Here is a 17,907-nt window from a genome sequence, read left to right as displayed (position 1 = left end):
CAAATCTGGCTGGGGAGACCACCAGCTCCAGGAGTGAACCTAACCTACTGTTCTTGTCCTGCTAAATAGATGTGACATCGAACTGCCCTCTAAATTTGTTTCACTCTACCCACAGACTAGTGCAGCCTTCTGCCCTCATCAGAGACGTTTCTTCGTGCAGCGGTTGATATGGAAACTCACAACTGATAAAACTGCAGAGGCTAAGTGTCAGTGGGATGCTCAGTCACACATAGGGCGTCTCTGTCATAACCGGGGGCCATCACAGAAGAGGGGGTAGAAAGAGCCAGCGGTTGAGGAAGACTGGAGCAAAACTGACAGGACAAGACCTCATGATTTCACAGCAGCTATGGTTGCCTGCACAAGACCAAGTCATCAACATTCCAGCATGGCATAGGAAAGGGCTAACAAGCTCCTCCCCTATGGACAGTTGATGGCTTCTGGGAGAGGGAGAGTCATTTTTTTTGTTTTTTTTTCATATAAGGATGTGGCTCCTGGAGGTCGACCATGCTACACATTCGGGAATATCTGGACAGAACAAATTGGAGTCCGTAGGTTATTAAATAATAATAAAAAGGGACATGAAACTGGGAGGGTAGGGAGGTGGGGATGAATCTGGGAGGAGTTAAGGGAGGAGTTGGAATGTGTTTCATACATTGAATGAAATTCTCAAAGAATTAAATATATATTGGTTTTTCGAGACAGGGTTTCTCTGTGTAGCTTTTGGACCCTGTCCTGGAACTCACTCTGTAGCCCAGGCTGGCCTCGAACTCACAGAGACCCACGTGGCTCTGCCTCCCGAGTGCTGGGATTAAAGGCGTTTGCCACCACTGCCGGCTTAATAGTATATTTTTAAAAAGCCAGTGGATATTTAATGTCGGGAGATGCTGGTTTTTCTTTGTGGTGTTTGGGGCTCACGGAGAAGCTTGGTAAGGTTATCCAGCAGAAAGGTGGCCATGTAAAGATAGTCAGACTAGAGATACAGATTCGGTATCAGCCATGCAGAAGAGGCATTGATACACCAGAGGTGATGACCAAAGGGAAAAGAACACACGAGAAGTAGGAGAGAAAAGGAGACAATATTGTAGGGTGTCGGAGAGAAGACACTTGCAAAAGACTCATGGATGACAGGCACTCCTCAGTCTCAGGAAGGGCTGGACAGTGTGTGACAGACCCAACCATTTCCTCTATCTCCTTTCCATAGATGGCGGAAAGTAATGCCTGGACAAAAACATTGGATGCTTCAAGGTCATATGCTAGTCTGTTGTAGATCCATGCTTTTAAACTTCAGACTTACTACCCAATCTACGTACGGCTCAGGCCGTCTTCTTATCATTTTTTCCCTTTTAAAAGTAGCCATTAAAAAAAAAAAATCAGTCCCCAAGGATCCAGAACATTTGAAGTTTTAACAAGTAGGCTAAGCTGTATTTCGGAAGGCTTTCTTCCCCACCCTTGAGTCTTCTAAGCTTTGGGGTTGAGACGGGCCCCCAGGCTAAACATAAGACTGTCCCACCAGCGCGCTCACGAAGTAGCCGCTGGAGGCCCCGCCCCCCGAGCGCGCGCCGCCGTGGCACGTCCGCGCGCTCCCGCCTCTCCGCGCGCGCCCTCTTGCCGCCCGGTGCGCGCGCAGCGGCGCTCGCTCCCGCCGGGGCAGGGCGGCCGGGGGAGCAGCAAGAGAGCCCTGTGGCCGTGACCGCGGGCGGGCCCGTGATCCGGAGCCGGCCGAACGGGGCCGGAGCCCGCGGCTGGGGGAGGCGCGCGGAGAGAGCCGGGCGCGAGGCCGCCGCCAGGGTCGGGGCCGCGCTGAGGTGGCTGAAGAGGCGCTGAGGAGACTGACGAGGCACTGAGGAGTCGCTGAGGAGACGCTGAGGGGGCTGACGAGGCTCTGAGGAGACTGAGGAGGCGCTGAGGAGACAGGCGAGGCTGAGGAGGCTGAGGAGAAAATCCCCGCGCGCCCGCCCGCCGCCGCCCGGCCTCCCGCGCCCGCCCGCCGCCGCCGCCGCCGCCGCCGCCGCCGCCTCCTCCTCGGTGCGGTTCCTCCAGGTTCGAGCGGCGGCCGCTGAGGAGCCCTCCGCCGGCGAACAAAGAGGAGGCCGGCAGGGCGGGGGCGTCTGCGGCGAGCATGGCGGACCGCAGCCTGGAAGGCATGGCTCTGCCTCTGGAGGTGAGGGCCCGGCTGGCCGAGCTGGAGCTGGAGCTGTCGGAAGGTAACAGCACCCCCCACCCACCCTCCCTTCTCAGCCCCAAGCCCGGGCCGGGTCCGGACACCTCTTCTCTGTCGCGCGCTCGGGGCCCCGCGGGCCGGGCCGCGCTGTCACCCCGGGGAGGACGCGCGCGGGGACTGGGGGCGGCGGGGCTCTGGCCCTGGCCCCGAGAGGTGGCCCCAGGGCGGGCGCAAGTGTGTGCGTGTGCTTGTGTGCGCGCGTGCTTGCTTGTGGGGTGTGTGTGCGTGTGTGTGTGTGTGTGTGTGTGTGTGTGTGCGCGTGCGCGCGCGTGTGCGTGCCGCGGCCCCCGCCCTCCAGGCTCAGCTGGCGCGGTGCAGCGGCGATGCCCCCAGCGCGCTGCGGTTGGGCCCGGGGCGCCGTGCTAAGAAGCAATATAGAGCAACCTTTGGGGCTGCTGGGGGATGGCCTTGGTGGGGATGTGCGCTCTGCTATAATGGAGAGGCGCCGCGTCCTTGATGCAGCTGCACCAGCAGCAGCAGCAGCAGCAGCAGCAGCAGCAGCAGCTGCACCAGCACCACCAGCAGCAGCAGCAGCAGCAGCAGCAGCAGCAGCGGTGCGCTGCCACCATGTTCCGTGCTTGGGGACGGCCCCCGAATGGCCTGATTTTAATGCGAAACTTGTCAGTGGACTTCGGGATTGGATCTCTCCGAGGTTGCAGGCACACGGTCCTGTCAGCGGGTGGAAGATAGTAGTACTATTGTTCGGGCGTGTTGTGTGATGTGCAGGTTGAGTGAGAGCCGTAAAACCTCCCCCCTCAGGCCAGGTTGGATGCCTCTTTCTACTGAGAATTTGCGGCTGCTCTGCTACGGTGATTTCATGGAGTGTTATATACGGTTTCGTCTTTGCTCTTCATGGTGAACATCATGTGCTCAACGGTCATAACGTTTCAGCTCCGGTTTTATAAGCTTTGTTTTTTTCTTTTCCCACTAAAGTTCCAAAATGTGTTTAATAATAAATATTTAGCAGCCATCCCACTCATTCTGAGAAGGCTACAATGTAATGGCGTGGAGATAGGCTGTCTTCTCTTGAATTAGTATTTGGAGCAGTTTAGAGCATGGTGAACTTTTTTTTTCTTTCTTGTAACGGTTTGTGAGGGCCAGCAGCCAGAACGTAAATTCAGTCGTGCCAATTTTCATCATCAGGGAGGAGCTGATGTTGACTTTGTGTTTTCCCTTTCAACACTTTCAGGGTGGAAAGAAACGTGGTAGCTGCGGTGTTTCTTGTGTTATCAGAGTCTCATAGACTGGACATTTTCTTCTATTTCAAATTTGGGACTCTAAGGTGTTTTGGGGGCCAGTCATGGGAAACTCCAATGGAAGGAAAAAGATAATGTGTCCCAGACTCTGTGCTTCCTTGTCTCTGTTCTGACGAGCTAGAGATGATGATGAGAGCATCACTCTTTCCTGAGAGGGTCCACAGGCAGAAAATACAGGGCTGGATTCAACAGGGAACAGTCTTTAGATTTAAACTAGCAGATGAAGTGTGCAGTGTGGATAGACAGTTTAACCCTATAAAGTAGCCAAGAGGAAACGTACATGAGTTTTGTCTACCTTCAGATAGATTCTCTTCCTCAGTTTACTAGCTCTAGTTTATCTTCTGCACCTGTTGTATTTACAGCATCGCCTCCCATTCATGTTCTGACTCAAAGCAAGCACTTCTGCTAGGCCTGCAATACATTAATGTGATGGGTCTGTGCCCACCCATACTTAAAAAGTGAGAAACAATCTCAACTCATCAGCATTGAGACCTTTCTGCAGGATCCCCTTCTCCCTGCCTACCAGGAAGTTGATTCACATTTACTCTCAAAGTCTCAGAGCTGGGAACACATATCCTGCCCTCCCCTTGTTGAGAGTATCTGTTTGTTTGTTTGTTTTCTGGTGACAGAAGTCACCTGTTACCATCATTCACTCTGGATGAGTGAATGTTAACTTCTGGTTGCCTAGAGAAGTATGAGATGTAATTAGCTTAACTCCCTATGAACACCTTGTGTCTGTATAGAACTTAAAGGATTTTATGAGTTTCTTGGTAAATAAGTGTGCTCAGAGGGGTATGTATGTGTATTGGCATTTTCTATATAAGTTGTGTTGAGAACTGATCTAAACTTTTAAAAATTAAAAAAAAAAAATCAAAGTCTTGTGTCACTTTGTTCAGCCTCTGCCACTCTCTGGAACCTGCTCACACTCCTCATCCCCAACCCCATCTATCAGCTGCCTCACTTTGACTTTATTATAAAGTGTGGCTTTGTCTTTGTTGAATTTTTGGAGTTGTGATTTACAGAAAGTCATTTGAAATTTCATGTCTTGTAACCAAAAAGGAGTGTTTACCTGGAAGCGATGAATCAACCTGTTTTCTAGTATTGCTATTTTGGGTCTGTACCATCTACTGGGTGCTAAAATATATGCTGTTTTTATTTGAATGGGTTATTATTTGTTTGATAAGGTGTTATGCATTGATATTTTGGTTGCAGATTTTTTGTTTTAACTTTCCTGCTTTGTTGTGTCTTCTGTTTTTCTAGCCTGTCACAGCAGTGCTTCCTTCACTGAAAGCAGCTAGACTTTGCTTACTGTTGTAGAACCTTTTCAGAAAAACCCAAGAGGCTTATGCAGGAGGTGTAGTGTGCAGCCTCTCATATTGATTCAGACAGCCTTGGGCCTACTACATGTGTGGAGTCATTCGGTGTGTGGCTAGGGATCCTGGTTCTGTTCAGATGCTTGGATTTGAACATGAGCTGGGGAAGAAGTCATGTCAGAGCTTGCCCCTGTAGTATGCCAGGTGGCCTTTCTCATAATTCTTAGATTATTTTTCTTCCTTAAAAAACAAAAACAAAAACAAAACCCCTCTATTCTTGCCTTTTGGAATCACACTTTTTTTTTTGGCTTTAAAGGACCAAGACATAATTTCATTAATATGTGATTAAACATTATTTGACTTAAGGAAAAAAGTTTATCCACAACTGCCAAGCAAATTAGAGGAGAAAACAGAAAACATGGTGCAAAAACAGACTTATGTTTTACTAAAGAAAAAAAATCATTCCTTGACAGCCTTTTGGCTAAAATCAAGTGTTAAAAAAAAGTCCAATTTAGTTACTGACTGATATGTCAGTAGGTTTCTTTGTTAACTGGTCACTTATTTCCTAGATTATGCCTGTACTTCATTGGGTTTAGAAGAGCTGTGGAAGAAGTGCCTTCCTACTCTTTCATTTTAGCTTGTTTTGATATAGGTTCTCACGTAGTCCAGGCTGGACTTGAATTCCCTATGTAACCAAGGAGGACTTGGAATTTCTGATCTTCCTGTTTCTGCCTCCTCAGTGCTGAGATTACATGCATGTACCACCATGCTCAGTTTATGTGGTTTTGGAGATGGAACCTGGGGCTTCAAGCTTGTTAGGCAAGTGCTCTACCAACTGACCTACATCCCCAGCCCATATTTTGTTTGTTCTTTTTTTATGATGACATGCCATTTCACTGTGTTGCTCTGGCTGGTTGGTTTTACATGGTTTTAGCCATTCTCCTGCCTCAGTGTCCTCAGTAGCTAGAATAGGTGTGCACTACTATACCCTGGTTAGGGTTGACGACTACTTCTTCTTCTTCTCCTTCTTTTTTTTTTTTTTAACAAAATTCAAGAAAACTACCATAAGATGTAGCTTGTAAGGGGTATCTAGCTTTTGTAGAAGGGGAGTCTTTTTTTTTTTTTTAAAGATTTATTTATTTATTATACATACACTGTTCTTTCTGCATGTGTCCTTGCAGGCCAGAAGAGGGCACCAGATCTCATTACAGGTAGTTGTGAGCCACCATGTGTTTGCTGGGAATTGAACTCAGGACCTCTGGAAGAATAGTCAGTGCTCTTAACCACTGAGCCATCTCTCCAGCCCCAAGAAGGGGAAGTCTTTAAAAAATATATACGTTGTCCTTTATTGCTTTAAAATTGTTAGCATGACACATCCCTAATGTTTTTGTAACTTCCTCTAGTGGGAGTTGCTTAGTTTATGCTCTGCTTTTATTAATTATCACACCAGATTACTACAGCTATTACTTATGCTCCAAAATAGAGTCCTGTTCAGCACTTTTCATTACATGAAAGTGCTCCAGAAAAATGGTGAAAAGTCTGCTTCAATGCCAGGTCTTTCTGTGCTGGCCAAGCAATCAATACTGTTTTGTTTCTAATCTACTCAAGTAGAGCCCATGCAACTTGTCCATTGCTGTCACCAAAGAGCTGACTCTTTTTAAAGGTTTGGGAGTGGCATTGTTCCATTGGAATAACATGACAGCTATCTCATTCTAGGGCAAGATTCTGCCCCCTGCCCTTCTCCCTAGTCACCCAGCCTTGCTTAGGTGTTGTATTGCTACAGAATAAGGAAGATACATTTCTGCACAGCTTCTGTGTTATGGCCACTCTTGGGAGTCTGGAAGGGAGACTTCTGGCATCTCTAATACTATCCAAACTTTGTGTAACTTCTTTTCATTGGAAAGAAACAAAACAGTTTCTGCTGGAAAACAAGTGTGTAGAAGCATGTTTTCTTCCAGGGTCATCCTTGTCTCTGTCTCTCTGCTTGTCCACACATACACACATGAACATGTGTCATAAAAGCAGAAGGAGGACTGTTTACAGGGATAGAAATGATATCAATGAGGGGGATAGAAGGGACATAGTGAGCATAGGTGGTGAATGAAAGCAGGGTATAATGGATAGATATGTATGAAAATCTCATATAAAACTTACTGTTTTTACACTTGAAATGAGTAAGAAACAAAGTTGTTGATAGCATTGATGTTAGTGTAGGATTTTAAATGGGTGGACTTGAGTTTTAAGAATTCTTCATGCCGGGCGTTGGTGGTGCATACCTTTAATCCCAGCACTCGGGAGGCAGAGGCAGGCGGATCTTTGTGAGTTCGAGGCCAGCCTGGTCCACCGAGCGAGATCCAGGAAAGGCACAAAGCTACACAGAGAAACCCTGTCTCGAAAAACTAAAAAAAAAAAAAAAAGAATTCTTCACAATTGAATTTTTCCTTAAAGAATAATTCTAGGTGTCAGATTTAGCTAGGGAGCTACACACACACACACACACACACACACAAGATTGTTTCAGGTACTAGTAAGATATTTTTAGTGCCATGGTCATACTCCTTAGATCTGACTTTGTGAGGTGAAAGCTTAACAGTGTGTCTCTTTTGCTTCAAGTAGGACCCACTAGTTTTATATCCCTCTTATGGTTTGGATGCTAGATGCTGTTGGATGTTATGAGTCACATTTTACCTTCTTCCCAGCCTCTTCCAAATGGGTTATCTCTTTATTTTTTAACTGATTTTTTTTTTAAAAGCAGTGATTTATGAAATGAGTTGTAGCATTCGTCTGAATTGCAAAGAATGTATTGAATACTCTTAGTTTTGATGTCACATATATCAACTGACTCACCTGTTTAAATCCTAGTTATATTATAAGATCATTTCTAGTTCTTATGGGGGAAAAAACACCTTAAAAAGCAAACTCCTGGTTGCATGGTCGCCGTTACTAACTTACTTTTGCCCATTGATATTTATTCTGGGAAGGAGGATATTTTCTTTCTTTCTTTCTTTCTTTCTTTCTTTCTTTCTTTCTTTCTTTCTCTCTTTCTTGACTCCTCTTCCTCCTCCTCATCTTCTTCCTTCTTTTTTAAAATAAGGTAGATAATATATATTATCTTTTGTTTGTTTTGTTTTTCCCCCTGTTCCTTTTTCCCTTTATGTATTCTACTTTCAAGATATCTGACTTTAATTTTCCTTCTTTTGTGATTTTTTTCTTTGTGTGTGTGTCATACAAAGGTTACCTCCTGTTGTCAGTACTCTGTTATTTTTTGCTGTGGGTCAAAATCTTGTCACATCTCAAAAGAAGTAATTGCATCCATTTGTTCCTGATGATGATAAATAGCTCTCTTCAAGAGGAGACTCTAATTGGGAATCCCAGCTGGTGGGGGGTGGGGGTGGCACATCTAGAAGTCAGCATACCAGAAAAGTGACTATTTAAAGTTATGCTAGCATATATATCCTCTGTATCCTTTTCCTTTCTTCAGCATCCAGTCAAGGTAGATTGTAGGAAATACTGTGATACTGAGTTGTAAAACTGAGGTGAAATTACTAGTGTGTGTGTGTGTGTATGTGTGTGTGTGTGTGTGTGTGTGTGTGTGTGTGTAAGTTTTGCTTCATTGTAAGTTTTGCTTCAGTGTTGTTGGATGTCTGGGTGTTAGCATGAGCTCTCTGTGTGGTGTAAACTATGAATTGAGATAGTTCTTTACAGAGTGCTGTGGATAAGAAGAAAGGGAAGAAGGAAGAGAAGGATGGAGGGAAGCTATCTTGCTACGTATGGAGGGCTTCTATGATTGATGTGGATTGAGTAGATTTTCTTTTTATTCTGGGTTGATGACTTCAAATCATTTCTTGATTATTAGCTTGGGAAATGGTTTCTTTGAAAATCTTGTCTTCTGAAATGGCGACTATGAGACTGACATAAGTCAATTAGTACCAGAGAGGGAGAGTTCTTACATATGCCTTCCATGGATCTTTATTTTTCAAAAGACTGAATTCTCTGGTTAGTCTATTACATATTTGTGGCCTTACTCATTTGAGACGTAATAGAACACTAAAATTATAAAATAAAAATTTTCTATGTAGGGGATAGAGAGATGGCTCAGAGGTTAAGAGCACTGACTGCTCTTCCAGAGATCCTGAGTTCAATTCCCAGCAACCACATGGTGGCTCACAACCATCTGTAATGAGAGTATACATAATGAATAAATAAATCTTTAAAAAAATTTTTTTTCTATGTAAACTTACCACTTTTCCTCATTGGAGTTATAAGAGATGTACACTTGTTCAAATTTCAACCTTATGCTACTTTGTTGTTTGATTTTTAGTCATTGGGCTGATATTTTAGTTTAGCTGATCCTTATTGGTGTTTTGTTGAGTTTTTTTGTTTTTTTGTTTTTTGTTTTTTGTGTTTGCTTTTGTTTTTGTTTTTTTTTTTTTTGAGACATGGTTTCTCTGTGTACTTTTCTTGCTTGTCATGGATCTCACTCTGTAGACCAGGCTGGCCTCGAACTCACAGAAATTTGCTTGACTCTGCCTCCTGAGTGCTGGGATTAAAGGCATGCATCACCACCGCCTGGCTGAGTCTTAGCTTTTTGCCGCTTTCCTTTCCTGTAATATAAATGTAGGTATTTGGTTGATCATTTCACAAGATTTAAAGCTAATCCCAACGGAAGGAGTTGTATCTAGTTTTATGATTGTCAGTTTGGGAGGATGGTGACAACCTAGCTTCTTTCCTGAAAAAATGTCAAACCATAATGAATATGTAGTTGCTTTTTGGAGCCTTGTGATTTCTTTTATGTTGGCTAGTGTTAAAGAATCAGAGCTGAAAGTGATCAGTAGGTCCTGTTCTTTTTGGGGTCCTGAGCATATTATGGGATGGAATAGGAAGGGAACGTGACCCTTTGTCCTCTAGGACAGTCTCTTCAGCTTCTGCTAGCCATTCATGTGTTGATGGGGTGATTCAGGTACAGTTAAAGAATCAGAGCTACTTTAGTCATACCAGCCTCAGGTTGAACCTGCTGTTAAGGAAGATACATGGTTTGGGTTCATGTGCTGACTTCCCATCTGGGTACTTATTTCTGTATAAAGATGTATAAAGAGTAGTCATCCTGCTTGTGTGCAGTTTGTAAAACAGAACTGTGGAGATATAGGAGCCATCCCCCCACCCCCAGCCATTCTTCAGCTGGTCTATTTAAATCATTCCATGCAGCCTGTCTTCACTCCCAGATCATGGTGGATCTGTTCCTGGCTTCTCCTTGCCTTGTGATGGAATCACATTTGTTGAATGTCACTCCAAGGAAAAATAGGAACACTTACTTTGTGTACTTCTTTTACTCAGTTTCCTTTCTTGCCAAACTAAAATCTGCTTTCCTATAGAGATGTAAATAGAAGGATTTTCTCAATCTTGCTAAGGAAGAATCAGGAAAAAGCTGTGGTTTTATTTTTTTTTTTTCATATTAACTTGAAATGAAAATGGAAAAGTAAACGGGGTTACTAAATCTTATTGGGAGACTCAGTATTGAAATTACAGATATACTGACAAAATGTAGCTTATTAAATCTTGCATAAAAATGTCAAGGAGCTGTGCTTGATGCTGCACACCTATAGTCCCAGCTACTCAGGAAGCTGAGAGTTTGAGAACAGCTTGGGTAACATCTCAGAGTAGTAACAATAACAGTTGTGATAATAATTATAACTATAATAATGTCAAGATGTCAAGTACAGCTAAGAGTGGTTGTAAAGCTGATATTCTCAGAGAAGAGGAACAAGGAGAATCTTTTAGTTGGCCAAATGCTATAGAAGATTAGGTTCACTTAAGAGTCATTTGTATGAAAGACAGGGTTGTGGAGATTTACATTTTGGCAATCCATTTAATTTTTGGTAATCTTGGATTTCTTTGGACTGTTTTTGAATTTGTATGTGGAGGAGTTTGTTCTAGGACCCTCAGAGTTTTCAGGGCTGAACCTCTGTATCTGCCTGTTGGGAAACCTTTTTCCTTGGCTCTGTTGAGTGCCAGTCTCTGCCAGTTAGTCTCTCTGTCTCAGTTTCCTTTGCTGACTGATGGCGTTAGGGAAACCTACCTTTAGAACTGAAATGAAAAGCTGGGCATGGTAATGCATACCCCTCATTCCAGTACTCAGAGGATGAAGAGTTGATGGTCAACCTGGGCTATATAAATAGCCCCTCCCCAATTAAGAAAAAAAAAAGCAATGAGAATGGGATCAGATGAGTCAGGGTCCCACTCTTACTAGATAAGATCCACTTGTATTTCTTTCTTCCACAATGTCATTAGCTTGGGCAGAGTCCTCAAACCTTTTATTCCTGAAAAAGAAAAAAAAAATCTTTTTCTTGAGGTAGTCTCATGAGGTTGTCATTGAACTTTTACTATGTAGCTGAGGATGACCATGAACTTCTGATCCTCCTGTCTTCACTTCCCAATACCATTCTTGATTCATGAAGTTCTGGGGATTGAATTTAGGGCTTTGGGCTTGCTAGGCAAGCACTCTACCAACTAAGCCACATCCCCAGACACGTAGCTAACAAAAACAAAAACAAAAAAAGAGGATTTATTTATCTGTGTGTGCACCTACTTGAATATCTACTACTTAGGTATTTGAAGTACATTCATGTGCAGATGGAGGCTAGAGGATATTGGATCCCTTGGAACTGGAATTACAGGCAGTTGTGACCTGTCTGATGTGGGTAACTGGAAATAGTACCACAGTTTCTGCAAGAGCAATAAACACTCTTAACCACTGAGCCAACTCTAGTCCTAGCTTGCTTTTTAAAATAGCACTTTATCTAGATGGTTTGAAGTAACCGTGATATTGAAATGGTATAATAGTATTTTAAACACACACACACACACACACACACACACACACACTTCAGTTTTTAACAGGGTTTTCTGTAGCCAAGGCTGGATTGGAATTGCTGACCTTGCCTGGATTTTAGGAAATCTTTCTTGATAAATCTTTCTTGGGTGCTTACTTTATACTGGAGCAGCTATCATTTTGCCTCAGTGAAATTTATTATTATATCATTTTTTAAAAGACAACATGCCTTTTTTTAGTGGCCTCTCTTAGTTAGTACTCATTTAAGGAAACTTTGGGGTGAAAATTTGGGATGGATATCCTGGTAGAGTCTGAGAAGGTAGTCTGTCTTAGTTTCTAATGTACATCTGGGGCCAGCCTTTGCATCTGCACCAAAGGCAATCCCAAAGCCTCTTGAATGTCTGTGGCACCTTCCTTTCTCTCCCTGCTCATTGGAGAGCAGAATTCTTTTTTACCTGCCAGATGGTGGTGGTGCATGTCTTTTTTTTGAGCTGAGGATCGAACCCAGGGCCTTAGTGCTTGCCTAGCACTGAGCTAAATCTCCAACCTGGTGATGCATGTCTTTAATCCCAGCAGGCAAAGGTAGGCAGATTTCTGTGAGTTTGAGGCCAGCCTAGTTTACAAAGCAAGTTCTAAGACAGCCAGGGCTACATAGAGAAACACTGTCACAAAACAAAACAATTCTAATTTGCCTTTGGAACTTCATCCTCCCAGACTGGTGGTGCTCACCTATTAGCATAGAGGAGATAGAGGAGGAGTTGGCATCCTCTAGTCAGCTCTGTGCTGAGCGCTGTAGATGCTTGAGAAGTCTGGTCAGCTAGAGACCACATGGGCAGGTGGCATGTGGAGCCTTCTTTAATCAGTTGGTTGAGGCCAGGCAGCTCGGAAGATTGCAGCCTGGAGCCTTATTCTCTTCTAGCTGTTGCTCTGCCACGATACAGGCAGGATCTTGATAGTGTGGCTCTGAGCCTCAGTCTTCATGGGCTGGACACCTGTTCTTGGTCATGGAGATCTGTTTTGCAGCCTTTGAGCTTTGATCACTGTTTAGATTTTTGTGCATACTTATTTTTCTTAACCCTCTCTCAGATAAGCTTTTTCTTTTAAAATAAAAACTCAGAGATAGACTTTGAAGTCTACCCTCCCCCACTGTGAATTTAATGGTATTGCAGAATTCATGGTTTCAATTATGTATAACTACCTATTTAAAAAGAAACAAAGTAATGAGGTGGAATTGCCATTTTAGGGTACTTTATTCTGGATTCTTAAGTGAATGTTTTCATGCTCTTGGAAACACATTCTGGTCTTATTTTCCTTAGAGGATATAATGGTTGCTTCATAGCTGTTGAGATTTAGTAATACATTTAAGGACTTATGTAAGTAAGGGGGCAATTTCATTGAAGGCAAGCCTTTGAAATACACATAGTGGTATCAGCCCTGCAGGGTTGAAACTTTGTTACTTGTTACTTTTTATTCCAATGATTACAATTTCAGTGCTGTGTCATATAGGGAAATTCTAGAAACACAAGACTTAGTTTTTTGCCCAATCAGAAATAGTGCTTTGGGTTATTTTGCTGTTGCTATCAGAATGTAGATTATAATTTTTCTTACATGTTACCTGCAATTAATGAGGAAAGGAAGTAGAATCTGCTTTTCTTTGGTTGATTGTAAACAATAATATTTTATTTTGATTTTATATAATCAAAGGGCTTGTTAGTATTTTAGATTTTTTTTAACCTCCTATTATTAGGAAGAGAAAGAGCCTAGTGAATTTCTGTACTTTTCCAGTAATAGTTTGAATGTCTTCAACTTCCCTTTTTGTGTGTCATTTTCTGTTTCTCTCCCAGTAAACCTCTTTAATTCTGGCCCTGGATACACCCACCCTGTGTGTGCACGTGCGTGTGTAGGACAGAGGTTGATGTCAGCTGTCTTGCTCTTCATTATATTTATTGAGGCAAGGTCTTTTGCTGAACCCTGGAGCTCGCTAATTCAGCTTGTTTTCCTAGTCAGTATGTATCAGGGATATACCCTGTCTCTGACTCTGGAGCACTAGAATTACAAGGCAGCTTCCATGCCCTCTCAGGTTATATGTTTATATGTGGGTGCTGGGGACCTGAACTCTGGCCTTCATGCTTGCTTAGCAAGGATTTTTTTTCCAATGAACCATCTTTCCAGCCCTAAGTTGAACATTTTTAGTTCTTTTGAAATGCTTTCCAAGGATATGGGACAGGGTCTACTTCAGTGGGAGAATGCTTGAAGCCCTGGGTTCCATCTTCAGCACTGATGAAAACAAAATAAAATACAACACAAACCTCTTAACTGGGGTGTGGCTGTCCTCTTTGTATAGAGGATGAGATAGAACTTCAAATGGTTGGAATTTATCACACATGATCTGTGGTATTCTGAAAACTTGTAAGTGAAAGTGTACACTATGAAAGTTCAAAGCAGCTTTCCTACAATTAACACCAAAGTTGGGTATCTAGCTTTTGCCTGTGAGGTGGCCTAGGGAGCTCAATGGTCATCCTGGGTATTTGGTAGAGGGCTAAGCCCTTGCAGTGTATCCCAGTCAAGTAGCAAGTCCATGAGGAGAACTTGAGTTCTCCTACTTGGCTGTGATGGGTAGAGACATATACTTTGTCTTTTTAAAAAATTTTATTTTATTTTTTGCTTTCAGACTCTAGAACCTTTTTTAAAATCTAATTCATGGCTAGGCATGTAGTTCAGTTGGTAGAGTGAAGCTATGAGTTAGATTCCTAGCACCACATAAACCAGATATAGTTTGTAATTCCAGTACTTGGGAACTGGAGGCAGGAGGATCAGAAGCTCAAGATCTGCCTGAGATACATAAGACCCTGTCTCAATATGTAAAGCTGTATGCAACATTTGTGATCTTAGGGATGGATGAAGAGTGTCTGATGTGTAATTCTTTAAATATTCCCTATGCTTGAAAATTTTACATGTTTTTCATAGAAGATAGACATAGAAAAATGCAATCCATTGGGATTAACTTTTCTCTATAGTATAGTTTAAGAATCAGAAGGCTGGATATGATAGACCATCATCAGTAATCTTGATTTTTTTTCTTTTTGTTAAGAAAATGCTGCTTATTTTTGGCTGTGTTGTTGGGAAAAAATATTCTAAGTGAGTTTCCAGGAATCACCTTTTCGGCATCCCTGCAGGAAAAGAATGACCTCTACTGAAGTTTTCCTTTATTCTAGCCAGAATGATTATGATCATTTTAAAGCAGCCACCAATCATGATGCAATCAATGTTTAGCTGTTTCATGTTGAGTGCTTTGATTTCATGTTAAGTGCCTATTCAGTTTAATAGTGATCCTCAGTTCTTGCAGGGATTGGACCATAGTTAATAGACATGGGGGCACAGCTCATTTTTGTTCTTCCTACCCTGAGCTACAGTACAAGTAGGAGTAGATGGTGTATAAAAGGGGTTTTGGTAGATTGCTTTTGTTTTTAGTAACTCCTGGGCAAAAGAGATCTTGCATCAGTCTCCTGAGTAGCTGGGACTACAGGTAGGTGCTTCTTACTACTTTGCCTGCTAGGTGGAACTTCTAAATCAGACGTTATTACTTCCTAGTATGAGTTCATGTCATCACTTACTGATTATTTCTTATATGCTGAACACCAAATTAACTGTCTTGAGTATATTGCTTTTCTTTTTTATACTTATAGTCCACATGTCACACTTGTTTATGAACAGGAAAATGTGTTCTAAGGGCTGAAGTGATGTTAGTTTAAAGTCATGTGACTGAGCTTCAGATTAGACTGGGGAGTTTGGCCTTAGCCTTTGCTTACGCATTCCTGTTACCTCATGTTTGGATTCAGCTTTACCTTTTCCCTGTTTGAAGCAGGCCAAGTACATATAAAGGAGGAAACAGAATTACCTTTTTTTTGTTGTTACCCTGGGAATGAAACCAGAACTATGAGCATGCTGTGCCAGCACTTTACCACTGAGCTACATCTAGCCCAAGGCAACAACATGTTTTAAAAGATAAATTTCAGGGCTGGAAAGATGGCTCACAGTTAAGAACACTGACTGCTCTTCTAGAGGACTTGGGTTCAATTCCCAGCACCCACTTGGCAGCTCACAACTGTCTGTAACTCCAGTTCCAGGGGACCTGACACCCATGGCAAAGTACCAATGCACATAAAATAAAAATAAAAGATAAATTTCATAGTATATGTGGTAGTTTTTAGTTTTTACACATTTATTTTCATATACTCTAAATGGTTTGCTTTTTTCTCTGGTAGAATAGTTAACTCAATTACCAGCCATCTCTTGTACAAAATTCTATAAAGGATATTTTAGGAAAATGCAGTCTCAAAAAGGTACTGTACTTCCAAAGCTATGATTTGTTGAATAAAACTATCAAGATTGTTGCTTTTTGTTGTCCTGTTTTTATTTTTAGTTCTCGAGAGGAAGCTATTTAGAGATTATGTATAATTGTGAAAATGACCAAATGATTAGAGAATCTTGTTAGATTATGTATTGTATTACATATAACATATATCTTTGTTTTCTTAAATGAAAATTATTTAAAACTTTTTTCTTGATTAGTTAATTTTGCCTGTGCTTATGATGTGTATGCATGAGTGAATGCCATCATTGTGTGTAGAGGTTAGAGAACAATTTTTGAAGTTAATTCATTCTATTCATCTTTTTTAAAAAATTACATTTCGTTGATTTATTTTGGTATGTGTGTATGCACATGTGCTATGGCATGCATGTGGAGGTCAGAGGACAACTTGCAAGAGTCACTTCTCTTTTTCCATCATGTTGGTCCTGTGGATTAAGTTCAAATCATCAGGCTTAGTGGCAAGTGCCTTTACCTTCTGAGCTAACTTGCTGTACTTCTTCAACATTGTTGGGGCAGGGTGTCTCTTGTCTTGTTTCTGCTTAGCATTTTCCAGGTTAGCTAGTCCATCAGCTGCTGGATGATTTTTTTGTTTTGCTTCCCATTTCACTGTAAGAGTGCTAGGATTATAGATGCATCTCTCCCCCCCCCCCCATGTGGCTTTTTATTTGGGCCCCAGGGATTGAACTCAGCTACTGAGCCATCTCCCAGTTACATAAATGGGGAGTTTGGCCTCAGCCTTTGCTTAAGCATTCCTGTTACCTCATGTTCTTTATCTGAAAAAATGTTCGCAGAAAGGATAGTGTCTAAAGTAGCTAAGATTTTTATGTGGTTTGTAGTCATCTTGGGATACTGTCTTGAGAAGTTTTCTACAACAGCCATCTTTATTCTGATTCATTTATACCCTGCCATATTCCCTGATTATTTTATTTGTATTAGAATTTTGTATCTATAACTGAGATAGTAATTATATATGTGTGTCTATATTCATAAGCATTTTTCCTATAATACAGACCGAGGGTAGATGTTAAGTAAAGACATTTCCCCCTTTTTTCATCGAGAACATGTCTATCTCAACATTAATAAAGATGAATATGCTACTACCAGGAATCCCTTGAGATTGTCCCAGCTATCTTAAATAAATAAATTCCAAAACAAGATAGTTCTTTTTATACTGTGTATACATCAGAATTTTCTTGTAGAAAGTAGTGTAAATGCATGCTTCCTACATACTGGAAATAACATGACAAATTTAAACATAAAACATGAAATATAATTGTCTTTATGTAATTTTTGCATATTTAAGAATCCACCTGTTCCCTAAGCTGTGAAACCATTTTGTTTTGTTTTACATGGTGCCATGTTATCAGAATTCAACAAAACAAGATATTGTTAAGTGTTTTAAATCTGAAGCTTCCCTTATCTGCAGAAAAACTCAGTCTTAAAGATGCAATTTGGCTTTTAGTTGATTATATTAAGTTGATTACAGATGACTGAATCATTATACTACATTGTGAATTAATTTTATTTTTCTTCTTCATACAGTAGAAGGCTTCTAGAATATTTACTGCAGGATCAGATGGAAATGTTGATGTTGTGACTGCTAACACCTGGTTTCTATGGGAAGCTAACTGGAGTTATGTATTTAATTAATTGTTATGCATGTGTGCATGTTTGTATATGTACATGCATATATATGTACTTATGTGTATGTTGAGGCCCGAGGTTGATATCAGGTGTTTTCCTTGATTGTTCTCCACCTGAAGTTTTGAGACAGGGTCTCTCACTAACCTGGAGCTCACCGATTTGGCTAGGCTGGTTGGCCAGCAAGCTCCAGGGATCCTCTGTCTGTATCTCCTCAGGACTGGGACTACAGACATGCATTGCCATGCCTGGCTTTTTACATGAGTGCTGTGGAC

The sequence above is a fragment of the Onychomys torridus genome, chromosome 5, assembly GCF_903995425.1.
Source record: "Onychomys torridus chromosome 5, mOncTor1.1, whole genome shotgun sequence".
NCBI classification, from domain to species: domain Eukaryota; kingdom Metazoa; phylum Chordata; class Mammalia; order Rodentia; family Cricetidae; genus Onychomys; species Onychomys torridus.
This window is presented reverse-complemented; position numbering follows the sequence as displayed.